The sequence below is a fragment of the Adiantum capillus-veneris genome, chromosome 9 (assembly GCF_014529385.1).
Source record: "Adiantum capillus-veneris isolate H3 chromosome 9, ASM1452938v2, whole genome shotgun sequence".
Classification (NCBI taxonomy): Eukaryota; Viridiplantae; Streptophyta; class Polypodiopsida; order Polypodiales; family Pteridaceae; genus Adiantum; species Adiantum capillus-veneris.
In genome coordinates, this window is record NC_140939.1 from 123511712 (window position 1) to 123526755 (window position 15044).

A 15044-nucleotide genomic window follows, 5' to 3' on the forward strand; every position below is an offset into this window, starting at 1 on the left:
CTGGCTTTATCTTCTTCCTGACAGGAATAAAATGAGCCTGTTTGCTGAATCTGCAAATAATGGTCCAAATACCATCATTTCCTGTCTGCGTTTTCGGAAGATCAAAGATAAAATCCATAGCAATACTTTCCCATGGTTTATCTGGAATAGGTAGTGGTTGCAATAACCCTGGTGCCTTTTGCCTGTCAAACTTGACCTTTTGGCATATTAGGCATTCTCGCACAAAGGCATCCACATCCCTTCTCAATGTAGGCCAATAGAAGAATGTCTCTACCGCTTTAACTGTAGCATCGATACCACGATGCCCTGCATACGGTGGGACATGACTCTCTTCCATAACTTTGCGTCGCAATGGCTTTGTGACACACAATCTGCCATGCATCATCATGAACCCATCTTTAAGAAGATAGTGTTCATGATGTTGTCCATCCATTAGTTGCTCGAAGACCCTTGCAAAATCTTCATCATTTGCATACTGTTCTCTCATATCATCAAGTTCATGATGATAAGGAATCGACACAGCTGAAATTTGTGGCTTCCTTGACAAGGCATCAGCCACAACGTTCTTCTTGCCTTCCACATGCACAATCTGAAAATGGAACATGGACAAGATATTTGCCCATCGCATATGCTTCTCAGATAACTTTGTCTGTGTCAAGAAGTATCGCAAGGTCTGATGGTCCGTTTGGACAACAAAGTCTGCACCTAGCAGGTAGTGTTTCCAACTTAAGAGCGCATGAATCACAGCCAGTAACTCTTTCTCATAGACCTGCATGGTCATCTCTGGCCCTTGCAAAATTCTGCTCTCATAGGCTACTACCCTGCCATCTTGCATTAGCACAGCACCAATGCTACTACCGCAGGCATCACATTGGACCACAAATGACTTCCTAAGATCTGGCAACACAATGACTGGATCCGAAGTCATCTTTTCCTTTAAGAGATTAAAAGCTGAAATCTCTTTTTGTGTCCATCTAAAGGTGACTGCCTTCTTTTGAAGAGCATGTAAAGGTGAAGCAATCTCAGCGAAATTTCGGATAAACCTTCTGTAATAGGAGCATAGTCCCAAAAAGCTTCGGACATCATGCACCGTCTTCAAATTTGGCCATGACTTGATCGCTTCGACTTTTGCAGGATCCATTCTGACACCGTCCTTTGAGACAATGTGTCCCAGAAAGTGAATCTCTTCCAGAAAAAACTCACTTTTCTTTGCATTGATGAGCAACCTATGACTGCGTAGCTCTTTGAACACAATGGCCAAGTGATGCCTATGCTCCTCTTCATTCTTTGAGTAGACTATCATGTCATCAAAGAATGTACCAACAAACTGCTGGTGTGGACGGAAAATTCTGTCCATCATCCTATTGAACGTAGCAGGAGCATTTGTGAGACCAAAGGGCATCACTAAAAATTCGTAAAGGCCAAACGTTGTTCTAAAAGCAGTCTTGTGCACATCCTCTGATCTAATGCGGATCTGATGATACCCACTCTTTAGATCTATCCTGCTAAACATAGCTGCTCCTTCTAATTTGTCCATAATATCATCAATTCTAGGTATAGGGAACCTATTCTTGATGGTATTCTTGTTCAGTGCACGGTAGTCGATGCACATACGCCATGAGCCATCCTTTTTCTGCACCAACAACACTGGAGAACAGAATGGAGATGAACTGGGCTGAATTAGCCCCTTTTCTAACAGCTCCTGTACTTGGCCCATTATCTCTTTCTGCTGAGCCGCACTAACCCTGTACGGAGGCTTGTTTGGTGGGCTAGAGCCTGGCACCAAATCTATCGCATGGTCCTCGGGTCTCTCTGGCGGTAATTGAGACGGTAATGAATCGGAAAAACAGTCACTATACTGCTGTAAAAACATTGACCTTTCTTTATCTAGCACAGATAAATTTGATTCATCACAATCTGACACTTCACGTGCAAAAACCAAGTACGCAGAAAGATGCTTTTTCATTACAGAAGTAATAGCAGAAGCTGATACAGTAGGAATAGACTCCCCTTTAAGCTTTACATCCAGAATGTGAGTCTTTCCCCTGCTCTGTACAGTGATCTTTTTGTTGTAGGCATCCATGATTCCCTGTACACGAAACAACCAAGGAATACCTAACAACACATCACATCCGTCCAGTGGCATGATGTAAAATTCTTCAGCATCTACATAGGACTGGATATGTAGACGCAACTTTCCAATGATGGGTGTCACAGCCTCTGTATGGCCAGGACATGCCAAACCTGCCTCTGCTGTATACCCCATCTCTTCAGGTCTGATTCCCAACTTTGAAGCCAATTCTGGGGAAATAAAGTTGGCTTTGGCACCTGGATCAAAGAAGATAAGCACTGTTTGATCCCTAACCTTTCCCCATGCTCTGCAAAGCTCACTTGCATCTGAATTTGGCTTGTCGCCCACCATATCTGGCACTAGACCAGCCATGGGCTTCTTTCCCTTCCTGTCCTCCTTGTCTTCAGAATCAGCTGGCCTTTTCTTTGTAGGACAGTTGTAAGCAATGTGGCCAGGCTGCTCACATATAAAGCATTTGTTCTCTGTCCTCAGGACCTTCTTTTGCTCTTCTGACTTGCGAGGAAAACGTCTTTTCCATTTCTTTGCGGGTCCTTTTTCTGATTCAGCCGTAGCTTTGTCTTTCCCTGCGTTGGCCGACTCCTGAGTCCCTTTAGGAGCCTCATTGGGAACGTGCTTCTTGGCTGAATTTTTCTTGCCTGATCCTGCCTTGACGCCAGTGTTAAATTCACAATCTTCTCCCTTGAGCAAACCATTGCCAGTGTTTGCTACCTCGATGAGCTGCGTCAAAGTAGTGACTTTGGTCTTTGTGCAGTATTTTCTCAATCCTTTGGGTAGGCCACAACAGTATTTTTCTATCTGTTCTGTCAATGGCACAAACCTATAGGAAGTTACTGGAAGTAGAGCTTTCCAAAACTTCCGATTGTAATCATCCAGATTTCTGCAAGCGGCAGCATTAAGCTGGTGCCATTCTGTCATGACATCTGCTTCGAAATCATCAGATAACCAAGCTGCTGCAAAAATCTGCTTGAAGTAAATCCATGTGGACGGAGCTTGCCCTTGAAGCAATAAAGTTGTCCACCATTGTCCCGCATTCCCTGTCAAGAAAGTGGCTGCCTTGCGGACCTTTGAAGCCTCTGTAAAGTTTCCCCCTGCATAGGCCTTGTCAAACTGCTGGAGGAATGAAAGAGCCTTCTTCCTGTCATCAAACCCTGTAAAGGTCGTGAATGACACTCCTTTGCCACCTTCTTTGTACGGAGTTGGCCTCTCCAGCGGCGTTAAATTGTCATATGGAAGTGACTGAAACATGGGAACACTATTAAGGTTCATCTGTGTTCCTTGGCCGCTATTAACTTGACCTGGAAATGCCATATTTGGCTGCTGATTTGTAATTCCAGCCATACCAAAACTTGCTTGTGGCATCCCAAATTGTCCCTGAGTGCTTTGAAACCCTGGTTGCATACCCATGACACTGTACATGGGGTTAGGCATCATCGTTTGAGCACCCCCGAACACTGTTCCTGGCGTATAAAACTGATTTCCAGGTGCATGACCAGCCATGCTCTGAAATACCGATCCACCTCCAAAATAGCCAGGGTGTACTGAAGGTGGTGGGAAGACCTGTTGCATAGCCTGTAGGTTGCTTCCCTGCCCATTAGAACCAGCTATAGGCTGCTGAAAGGTGGCGGGCTGAATTGGTACAGCTTGAAAAACTGGCATCTCAGCCACCTGTTCTTGCACCTTAGGCATACGTTGTGGAGACTGCATGTTCTCCGTCAAGTGTACAGGTGTTTCCATCGACTGTGCGGTATGAATCACCTGTGCTCGAGCCTTAACAGGCTTTTGAATATGATCCAGTGACCCAACTTGCTGAGACGGAACAGGAGGTTGCAGAAAGGCTAAAAACCTCGGATTCTGCATTACTTGTGTAAACATAGCCACAGCAGTAACCAACTGGGTCCTGAATATATCATCATCAGTCTGTGGTGGTCTTGAGGACTCACCCACTTCATGTGTCTGTTGACCCTGTGAAGAGGAAACCTCTTCAGTCACATCATCTGGTCTGTCAACCATAATTGCAATTCCCTGTGTCTGGTCTATGATCCCCTGTGTCTTCAAGCCCAAAAACTGACCAAGGCTCACTTCTATGGGAAAAAGTGATCAAATCCCGTCGATGGAACCATGAAACCGGCCTGTTCAATCCGAAAAGGGCGGTAGACTTTACTTTAAACCTTGATTTAGCTTTCACCCATTATTAGTCGTCTAATTGTACCTGTACTTTCAAGACACAACAAAGGGGAGAGGGATACAGGCTGCTAGATTGCACCTGTATGAGTAGACAGACACCAGATTGGCCCCTAACTTAGGCGCCCCTTTCGGTATTTCTTTATTATTCAAAAGAGGGAATAAACGCTGTGGTTCCTACAAGCTGCCCCGCACAAACTCGGATGAATTTCCACTGTTCCAGCCCGATTTCGGCAGCATAACTGTACTAGAACCCTTCACGGTCAGTATTCCCACGCATTGACTGACTTTCCCGACGCATACGGGCACTTTGCAAAACCTGGCGAGAATCTGCAGCACGCTGAATTCTCTGTTTTCAGCCCTGAAATTGCGCCAGATCACCTGTACAGCGGTCCCCTTGCATCCCCGAACCTCCTGGGGGTATTAGGGTCCGTTTAGGGCCAAAACCCTAAACCTGCAAAAATACACAGCAGGCTGTAATTCACTGTTTCGGGCTCCGTTTCGCGTGCTGGTCGCATCCCTAGCAAGTCCTCGAGCTCCCGCACCTGTAGGGCTACTTGCCCTTTGAATCGGACGAGATTTCTGGCGTGAAACCTCTCCGAATTCACCTGTACCTGCGGGGGGATTAGCCGCTAGCTAATCCAGTACCTGTGCAAGAGGCTCTTGCCTCGGCAATCGCGCATGAACCCACACAACTGTACATTGGTCAAATGAAGAGCCCACTAGAGGGGCATAACATACTGCCAAAGGGGAGAGAGAGGGCAGTGCGTAGCGTGCAGGGCATCACTCCTGGCACCGCACTGTGCATAAGAGGGAAAGCAAGCACTCCATAGCTCTTAACCTGTGACAAAATCTGAAAATGGGGCTCTCCCCTCTTCAAATTCAGCGCCACTTTTTGTTGCATAAGGCAAGTGCACCAGAATGTGCCACTTGGCACATTTACAAGCATTTTCCCGTTTCGGGGTTGCCGCCTAAAAATATCCCAACCGGTTGCCCAGTTGACTTCACGGCAGAGTAAGAAAATGTTCCCTTTGTCATTCCGGAGGTAATGACGCCAACACATTTTCAGGTCCCAAAATAGCAGTTCCCTAAATTTTAGGAGATGCTGCCATTGTATCTTTCTAGGTCATCCGACCCTCTTTGTACACTGCGGCCACATCCAAAACTGAAATGTAGCCTCTGTAGCAAAGGATTCCACTTTGGCTAGTCAATGACCCCACTTGGCTAACCATAGTCCTTGTCCAACCTTAGTGCTCTCTTGCCCTCAGGCCTGGACTCCCTCTGGACAGTTCCACACTAGCTATGCAATGCAGGGCAGTTAGATTTCCCGAGGGGTGTTTCCAAAAAGTGAAAGTAAATAGATAATAAGAAAGAAATCAACAAAAAGGATAGATAGTAGTCACACGCTGGTGACACTCGGAATGACCCTTGGATATTTTTGAGCTAACTTAAGTTGTTTTGCAGGTGTGTAATCGCAGACAATTACTCTTCTTTCAAGAAGGTGGGATGTCACAAACTAGTGACGTGTCAAGCCGCTGAAGACCAAGAGGGTTGGGCACCCTAGCCAACCTACACATCCCGGTCAAGGGGCCTAAACTCTAGCGGAAGCAGAAGAAGAAGTCTCTACCAACTTACATATCCTCGCCGAGTGGCCAAGCATTAAAGTTGGGTTAAGATTTATAATTCTAACCCCCAGCTAACTTATGGAACCCCGTCCGATGAGGCCTAAAAATAAAGGACTCACACACAGACACACAAAATGCCTTGCATAAAAACCGATGACGTGGCAGATGTACAGACGACCCAGGAATTGCACTGACATGATGACGTGGAAGACTGTATGGACATCCGCATTTCACGTTGTTGACATGGCAATTGTACGGATTTCTAGACTCGCTAGCAGTTTTTGAGCGCCAACTTTTGGACCAAATGCTTTTGGGTTTTATGCTTTTTATGTAAACTACTTTTAGATGGCATGGGGACCTTTAGATATGAACTTTGGGCTCTCTCCCTTGCATTCTGGCGGGAGCAAAAGCAAAGCAAAGCCACAAGTGCTATACTGAGTTCAAACAATATAAAGAAAAACCGCAAGGGGCGCCAAGGTTTGGGGCAGTGCTCTCTCGGGCTGGGAACTCTGCCACTCCATGTCTCGTGTGTCGTGCATCTCTTTCAGTTCAATTGTTTTGAAGTGACTAAAGTCTGTTTAGTCTATTCTTTTCCGTTGGCACGTGGTGCCCTCCCATTACAGCTACAGTAGCACAAAAGAAACATGTTGAGAGAGAAACCCTGCTGAGACCCAAAACAGTGGCAAACTCTGTTGATGAACAAATTGATATACGAGGGGTCAGCATTCCCCCTCCCTATGTAAGGAGCTGTTCCAATACCCGACCTCCCCCAATAATCCCACTACCCAAAAAATAGATCATAACTAGGAAAACAGACCCATAAGTGCAAACCAATGGCATAGGGCTTTGACCTAAACCAAGGGCCATCAAGCCGTAAACTATACAACACCATCAACAATACACAGTGGGTAAAACAATGGTAGAATCAGGCTGAAAATGAGAAACCTACCTCACATAGGCAGGGCTGGCCCAACCACAAAACAACCCTTACTTCCTATGATCAGCCCCTGGGAGAAATTAGGGCACTAGCAATTCCACCAAGACACGCCAGAAAGGTAAACTCTAACAAATGTAATTTGAAATTTTTAGGTTCGCATTTAGGTTTTTACTCTATCTAAAACCTAGATTAGAACTACAAAAAAACAGCAACTCAAACATATGTAGATAGACTAAAGCAAGACACACTCTATGTCGAAATATAATCAATGTTTACATTTTCAAGGAAAGTTGAGATAGCCTCAATTGGCATGGATACGCATTGCCAAACATCCTAAAAGTATGTCCACTATATTAACAGCCTCTCAATTGTATAGCCATCCTCAATTTTCTAGAATAGGCCATAAAAATGTGTCTGAAATCATCATCATCACTTCGTTTGCAGTAAATATCATGGTGCTACAGAACATTCACTTTAATATACACTCTTCTGTATGTTTCCTTTATAAACAAGAAAGTTCAACAATGACACAAGGCAAAGAAAGACATTGGTCTGCTAACTTATAAATTTGTGTAACTACCAATAGCAAGAATATACAAAGTCCTTGCAAAAGGCATGATGCTAGCTTTGCTTTATAAACTTATCATGTTTTTATGACCAAATCCTGCGATCAACAAAGGTGCACAAAGTATGCTGGTAGAGAGATTCCGTGAGCCTTTCTGATCTGTCTCTAACACACACGCACAAATCAGCACACACACAAACAACCCTAAAAACGTCATTGGGCAGAAGTTAAGAGCAACCCAATGAGAAGTACAGAAAGTAAAATACAGATCCATTTATAGCTTGCACGGCAGATGGAGGAGGACGGAAAGAGCGTACTCGGATTCTGGCAAGGACACCTCTTTTCTCAAGAGTGCGGGTGACGAGCGTCTTGAGGTCCATCATCTCGCGCGCGTACTCATCCATGGGAAACTGCGGCCTCAGACCAGAGCTGCGACCAGGGAGGGAGCGAAAGAGAGCAGAAACGAGTTTTCACTCACTCTCTCGCTCCCTTCTAAGTTCTGTTGTCGGCGAAGGGGGCAGTGCACACTGCACTTACATAAATTTCGTGCTTTGTCCTCCTTCTTGCAGCACTTGGATCTTTTGAACCTCCCTAAAAGTCCTCATTTTTCCGTTGTGCCAACCCTTTTGGAATGTGGGTGTCAACTTAGGCAGCGTTCAGGCTGCCTCGAACATGGAGTTGGGCAAGAGGAGCGTATTGTTGACGTGGTGAGATACAATATGCTCAAACGACATAGTCTGGACCCACTAATGCTACATGCGGCCTTCAACCCTGGAACAAAATGCAGTCCATGGACATAACAGTGGGAAATGCTCTTGCACATTGATCCTCTTACCTCGCAAATGTGGCACACATCGCCTACCAACAACTTCACCTCTATTTGTTGCTTGGAAATCTGCAAGCTTATAATCTGTTTGCACGTCTAGCAGTGTTAATGAGTTGCAGGCTTGAAAAGGGGCGATGAGGTTCCTTTTGTGCACAGTCTGAACGGACCCTTAGGGAACTTTCACAAACGTCCACCTAATTCTGTTGAACAAAAGGAACATCCAATGGAATGATGCCACAATACGAATGTCTGCTTATGAAGCTTTCACAAACGTCACTCATGGGCTACTAGCGTGAGCCCAATCACACCCACCCAAGCAGTTTGGAAGGGCGATTTTCCCCCCTTACGAAAGGCATGGGCACATGGATGTTCTCAAACCATGTTAGGCTTTTCAACAGAAAATTCAGCCTTGATGTTCAATCCTTGACTGTCGTCTTTTCCAATAGATGATGTGGGCAAGGCAACCAATCAAATGTTTTTGATGGTGACCGAAGAAAATGGTTCTATGTGTGTAAACCCCCACACGTTCCCATCTTTTAATTTTTGCCACTTGGGGGGTGGCACATCTTCATCACATGTCATGGGGGTTCCAAGGGAATTGCCTTAACCACCGAGCATTGGATACAATCCTCATCCTCACTTAATATAGAATGCCCGATATAATGTTACCTCACCTCCTGTGAACAAGAAGCATGGCGAGAATTGACACGTGTGCAAGCTTCTGCAAGGCTCGTCTTAACCTAGCCTTATGCGCCAAGCGACGTTTAAAAATACTAAAAGTTTACTAGCAAGCAAGAATTTGAACAATCAAAGATATCTATTACTGTTATTTTTGGTGAGGGGTCGTGCATTCCAAGGCATGCCCAACCTTGGCTATTAGCTACCGAGCTCCTTGTCCACCCCACATATTGGACTCCCTATCATATTTTGACTTGTGATATCCACGCCATCTTGCACCCTTTTACCCGTAATTGGGTGTCAAGTGTGTAAACCCTTAGAAAGCTCCCCCATGGCCTATGGTCGACTCATGAATGAGGGCTATTGTTAGCCTCCACATCATCCTTTAACTCCACCTTCGTGAGCTTTCAAACCTATGAACTAGGAAACCTTGACAAAAATAACACATTTTTTCACCTAAGTAGCAAGCTTCCTAAGCACTTTTTAAATGAGATCACATATAAATTAATCAGTTTTACATTCAAGAGGCATATTGAATTCTAGTGGGTGGTTTAAGCAACCTCTACCTAGAGGCAATGCTCTCTATTGGTAGAGAATTGAAACATGTTGTATGGTGTATATAGGGTTGTAAAAGAGTTCATAGACAAGCTCTAGAGGGCCTATGCCCCAGGGGGAAGCTCTCCTATGACTCCCATCATCCTACAAACCACCATTTTCAGGAAGCATTTCCTAGTGAGTGCTTTTTGGCCACCAAGTGAGCTTTTTTCAAAAGATTATTTGAGAGAGAAAAAGAGAGGCATTTGGCGCGGGGGGGGGGGGGGGAGAGAGAGAGAGTCATTATAATGCTACTTATTTTGGGTGAACAAAACAGTATCACAACCAAGATTATTGTCATACTCTGAACATTGCCTACTTCTAGATCTACATCAATCTCTACTTCTAAGCATCTACTTATCTATGTTGAGGATGTCTTGCAAATTTGTCGCCTCGTTTGGGAGGCTTCATGAGTACACATAGCTGAGGCTCTATATACCCCATGCCCTCCCAAAGATTAAACATCGAGGTTCCGAGCACCACAATGTCATCTATGCCTGAAACTTTCTCTAGTTGACCTCACCTCCAACTCATGATTTTTTCCTTGAGCTATAATGTAGTCATCTCTTTATCTCTTCACATAGAACATTGGCCGAAGTGGAGTCAATAGGAGGTGGCTTATGGCAAGAATGACATTGGAGATTGATCATGTCCACTACCATGGGATCTCTTGTATTAGGGATTCTAACATGTTATGATTAGATTATGCTACTTGTAGAGAGAACGTGCAATGAAAGTGAATTTGAAGAGCATCGCGGAGCTTATATAGATTTTCATAATCGGTTTTTATAGTGAGGATTTTCACAAAATTATTGGCTTTTGCGAAAGCACTATTTTCAAAACATATACTTTCAAGTACTTACAACAAAGTGGCTCATGAAACTAACAACATTGCACCGATCAAAATATCCTTCATGACATCTCGAGTGTAGGCATGCTTATGTGCAATGTTTGCATGCATGTGTGCACAGAGGGAAGGGAAGAGAGGAGACCAAGATGAGGGAACCACACTTGGGAAGAAGTGTGTGTGTGTGTGTGTGTGTGTGTGTGTGTGTTCCTTTATTGATAGATAAGACAAGTGAGTGAAATGGAGTTAGTGCTAGTGGTGCAAGGTACGCAGCCACTATGCCCTTTACCCAACATTCTCCCACTTGAAGGCCAATGTGGATGGGGCTATGGCCATAGCTAGTATATACAATCGTGAAGTGAAATAGCTTCACCTTTGTACAACTATATTCACCCTACACCCATTAACTTGATGCAATGTGCAAATCCCTCTGTAGCTAGGCTCTTTGTAAGAGCATTTGTTGGGTTGTCATTAGTGTGGACCTTGATAAGCAATCGCTTTTTCGTCAACACATACCAAATGAGATGATACCTCATAATCTGTTTTGACTTGGAGTGAAACATGGAATTCCTTGCCAAAGAAATGACACTTTGATTATCATAATGCAAAACTAGAACCTGCTAAATATCTAAGTCTCCCACTAAATGTGACAACCATATACCGCGCTTGCTAGCATCTAATGCTACAATGTACTCAGCCTCTATAGTGAAAGAAGACATACAATCTTGGAGAGATGATTGCCAAGAAATAGCTCCTCTTGCAAATGTGAATATGTAGATCTCGTACTGCCTTTGCAACCCACATGATCCGCATTCGTGTAACCAACAATAGATGCATCGATATTATCAGACCTTAAACCCTTGCTCGCTAAATCCTTTAAGTACTTAAGGATATGTTTCACTCTTATCCAATGCTACTTACCACCAGGATTAGCCATATACAGACTAACCAGTCCCACTGCAAATGCAATGTCTGGCCTCGTAGCTACCATAGCATACATGAGATTGCCTACAACCGAAGAACATGACACACTTTCCATTTCTACTCTCTCAACATATGACTTGGGAGAATCTTCCTTGCTTAGTTTCAAATATGACAGAAGTGGGGTACTCATTGCCCCCCCCCCCGCATAATGAAACGTTGCAAGACCTTGAGGATATAAAATTCCTAAGAATACCACATTTCCCGTCTCAACATCCCTGTGAAAAAAGGATTTCTTCACATCCATTTGGACAAGCTCCATGTACTCAATGGCTACTAGTCCAAGCACTACATCTAGTGTAATCATCTTGACCACGAGTGAGAAGATTTTGCCAAAATCAACTCCTTTGACTCCTTGAATCCCTTTGCAACCAATATAGCCTTGTACTTAGGTGTAAATTCATCATATGTAAACTTCTTCTTGTAAACCCATTGACAAGGTAAGGCCTGCTTGTCTTCTATCAATTCAACCAAGTCCATGTCTTATTGTTGACAATCAAGCTATACTCTCATTGCATGGCCCTCTCCCACTTGACCTTGTCATCAATCTACATGGCTTCTTTATAACAAGATGGCTCATCGCACTCAATCAGCATGACAAAGTCCTAAATCCACTCAGGTGGATGCGAGGATCTACTACTAGATCATCTCAACACTGACTACTGCTCTCTACATTGTAAGGCTTGTTACGAGAGCTCTTGTGATCTTTGCTTTGAGCATGATTATGAGTGCGACCGCTCTGTCATGTGCCACTAGCAATATTCACAAAACCTTCTTTGGCAGGCTCCATAAACTTCCTGTGAATCTCTTCACTGAGTAACCTAGCAACTATGTCATCATAGACCAACTTTCCCTTAGGCTTAGAGGTTGTGCATAAAGATTCCCATGACGAGGGTACAGAGCTCAAAGCACAATAAGAAGACAGATCGTACATTGTCAAAATCGAGTCCTTTGACGTCAATTGATTGAAAATCTAACGTGTCTCAGTGTTCAAAAACTGTGTTACCTTGTTCCATGTGAAGATCTAATAGCTTCTTTGTCAAGTAATTCTTATTACTTGAGCTCTTGGTCTTGTACGTATTGCACAGGCTTTAGTAGTAGCTTCACTGACGATAATGAAGTACATAGACTCTGCAAGATGTCGGCAAATAGTGGACCTAGCTTTGACATGAAGCATTTTCTATTGTGCAGTCACATACCCATCGCCCTCTCAGTGCTCAAAGATTGGCTCCAATTAACCTTTTTGGATTAACACGTCTTGAATCTACTTCTTTCCATACAGAAAAGTTCATGCCATCGAGCTACTTTATGTTGTAAATTTTTTTCTTAGAAGAGGGACCACAATTGCAAGGATTGAACACTATGGCAAGTATGTCAATAAACTATGGCAGGAAACCTAAAGAAAATTTGGCAGAATCTCCTTTGTAACATGAGAAGAATCTTAAGTCGAACCAAAACTCAAAATGTCAAAAAAATACATAAACAAACTTGCAACAAAGAAAATATGGCAAAGTCTCCTCTGTATGGGAGAAAAAAACCAACCCAAAATGCACATAAAATCAACCATAAACTAACAAGAAGGTAATTTATGCATAAACCAAGTCAAAACTAAATAAATATACCACCAACTTAGCGTCAAATGCGCACATCCCTCTCTATAAATAACCTATGGAAAGGCCTTGTAAAGGAGATCTCCAACTACCTATATCATTGAAGGTATCTCATCATTTGAGAATACCCCAGCTCAAAGAAAACCTCTCTCAAAAGAGCTTAATAGGCACTCCAAGTGTGTTGGAATTAGGGTTGTAGAAAAACACACACAACTTGGAGAAGACGAAGGAAGCTCAAGGCACACAACAGAGAGTGTATTACTGAGTGTGTAATGAAAAGATAGATAGCCCTAGAATGAATGGGTGTATATACAATGCATGGAGGGGAAAACCTCCTAGTGAGGGAAAAATGCCCCGGTGGTCCTAAGTGTGTTCACACACATCACTACCACATGTATATAGTAACAAATCCCCCCTGGAGTGATACGGTGAACGAGAGCTGGCACATGCATAAAGGGAAGTTCCATGCCCTAAGGACATGATCAATCCACAAAGAGGAGAAAGCACAAAGCTTTGCGGAAAGCTTCAAGACAATGCCTTTGTGAAAATATCTAGAAGGTTGTCCTGTTTTGGCACATAAGCCAAGCTGATCTCTCCTGCTGAGAGCCTCTCTCTGACATACTGGTAATGCACCTCAATGTGCTTTGGGCGATCATGAAAAACTAGGTTCCTCGCAAATGCCAATGCGCTCTGATTTCAGTGTAGATAGTGTTGGCAGTGTCAACACCCAAATCAGCCATAAGGCGTCTGAGCCATACACACTCAACCATAGCTGTGAAGACTGCCCTGTACTCAGCCTCATAACTAGAAGTGGCCATAGTAGGTTGCTTCTTGCTCAACCATGATAGACATGAACTGCCAAGCATGAAACAAAAACCACTTGTAGACACTCAAGCCAAGATGTAAAGTGCCACTCAAGTAGCGGAAAATCCTCTTGATATTCTACCAATGCTTGGACCCTGGGCTATGCATAAATCTATTGACGTATGAGACTGCAAACTGAATATCTGGCCTCGTGTTGCATACATAAATGAGGCATCCAACAACAGTTTGGTAAAGAGTGACATTTGTAGGATCACCAACCTCATGAAGACTCAATTGCAAACCTGTTTCCATGGGAGTGGCAATAGGTTGCAATCCTCAAGTCCAAACTTACATAGAAATATCTCTATGTAACTTTTATGACACAAGGCAATACCACCATCACACTGCTTAAATTGTATACCCAAGTAATGATACAACAACCCCAAATCTTTCATTTTGAAAGTAGCATTCAAATCAGCCTTAAATTCAGCAATATGTCTCTCATTTGGTCCAGTGATCCAACAAATCATATAGATAAAGAACCACAATGAGAAGTACATCACCCTCACGCTTTACATACAATGTGCTTTCTGTTGGACTGTTTACAAAAGCCTCGTTTGACCAAATGAGTGTCAGCCTTCTCATACCAAGCATAAGGAGGTTGATTCAACCCATACAAAGCTTTGTTAAATTTGCACACCTTATCCTCTTGTCCTTTCTTGACAAAACTGCAAGGTGGGTTACATAAACTTCCTCAAATATGTCACCATTCACGAAAGCAGTAACAATGTCTGACTGATGTACATCCCAACCAAAATGAGCTGCCAATGCACATAGAAAATGCACAGTAGTCATACGACAAGTGGGAGCAAAGGTCTCTTCATATTCTATGCCCTTTTGTTGTGCATAACCCTTTGCAACAAGTCGAGCCTTATAGCGATCAATCTCACCATCCGGCTTGCGTTTCAGCTTGTAAACTCCCTTCACACCAATGGCCTTTTTGCCAGGAGGAAAATCACATAAAGTCCATGTGTCATTTTCTATAAGTTAATCATATTCTGATTGCATGGCAGCAATTCAATTTTCTAAATTCTGTACTTCATCAAAAGATAGAGGTTCCTCAACATCATCTAAGCTAGACACAACCAAAGCATAACAATCTGATGCATAAGGTGAGAACCTGATGAATACAACTAGACAAAGGTGCATCCAAATTAATGTCATGCAAAGTATGCACCAACCATTTAGGCATACCTCTAGCCTGCTCATTCTCAACCCTTTCCTCATACATCATGTACATGGCA

At 43.5% G+C, this 15044-nt stretch overlaps 1 protein-coding gene across 1 annotated transcript in view; it reads right to left on the bottom strand.

Annotated features, from left to right (window-relative positions):
* The window catches only part of LOC147451116 (uncharacterized), a 36233-nt gene extending 28267 nt beyond the window's left edge, over nucleotides 1-7966 (bottom strand). Inside the window, exon 1 of the mRNA XM_086520083.1 lies at nucleotides 7718-7966. The gene's annotated coding sequence lies outside the window, so the exon portion shown is untranslated. The remainder of the gene's footprint in view (nucleotides 1-7717) is intronic.
* Between the last annotated feature and the right edge of the window lie 7078 nt (nucleotides 7967-15044).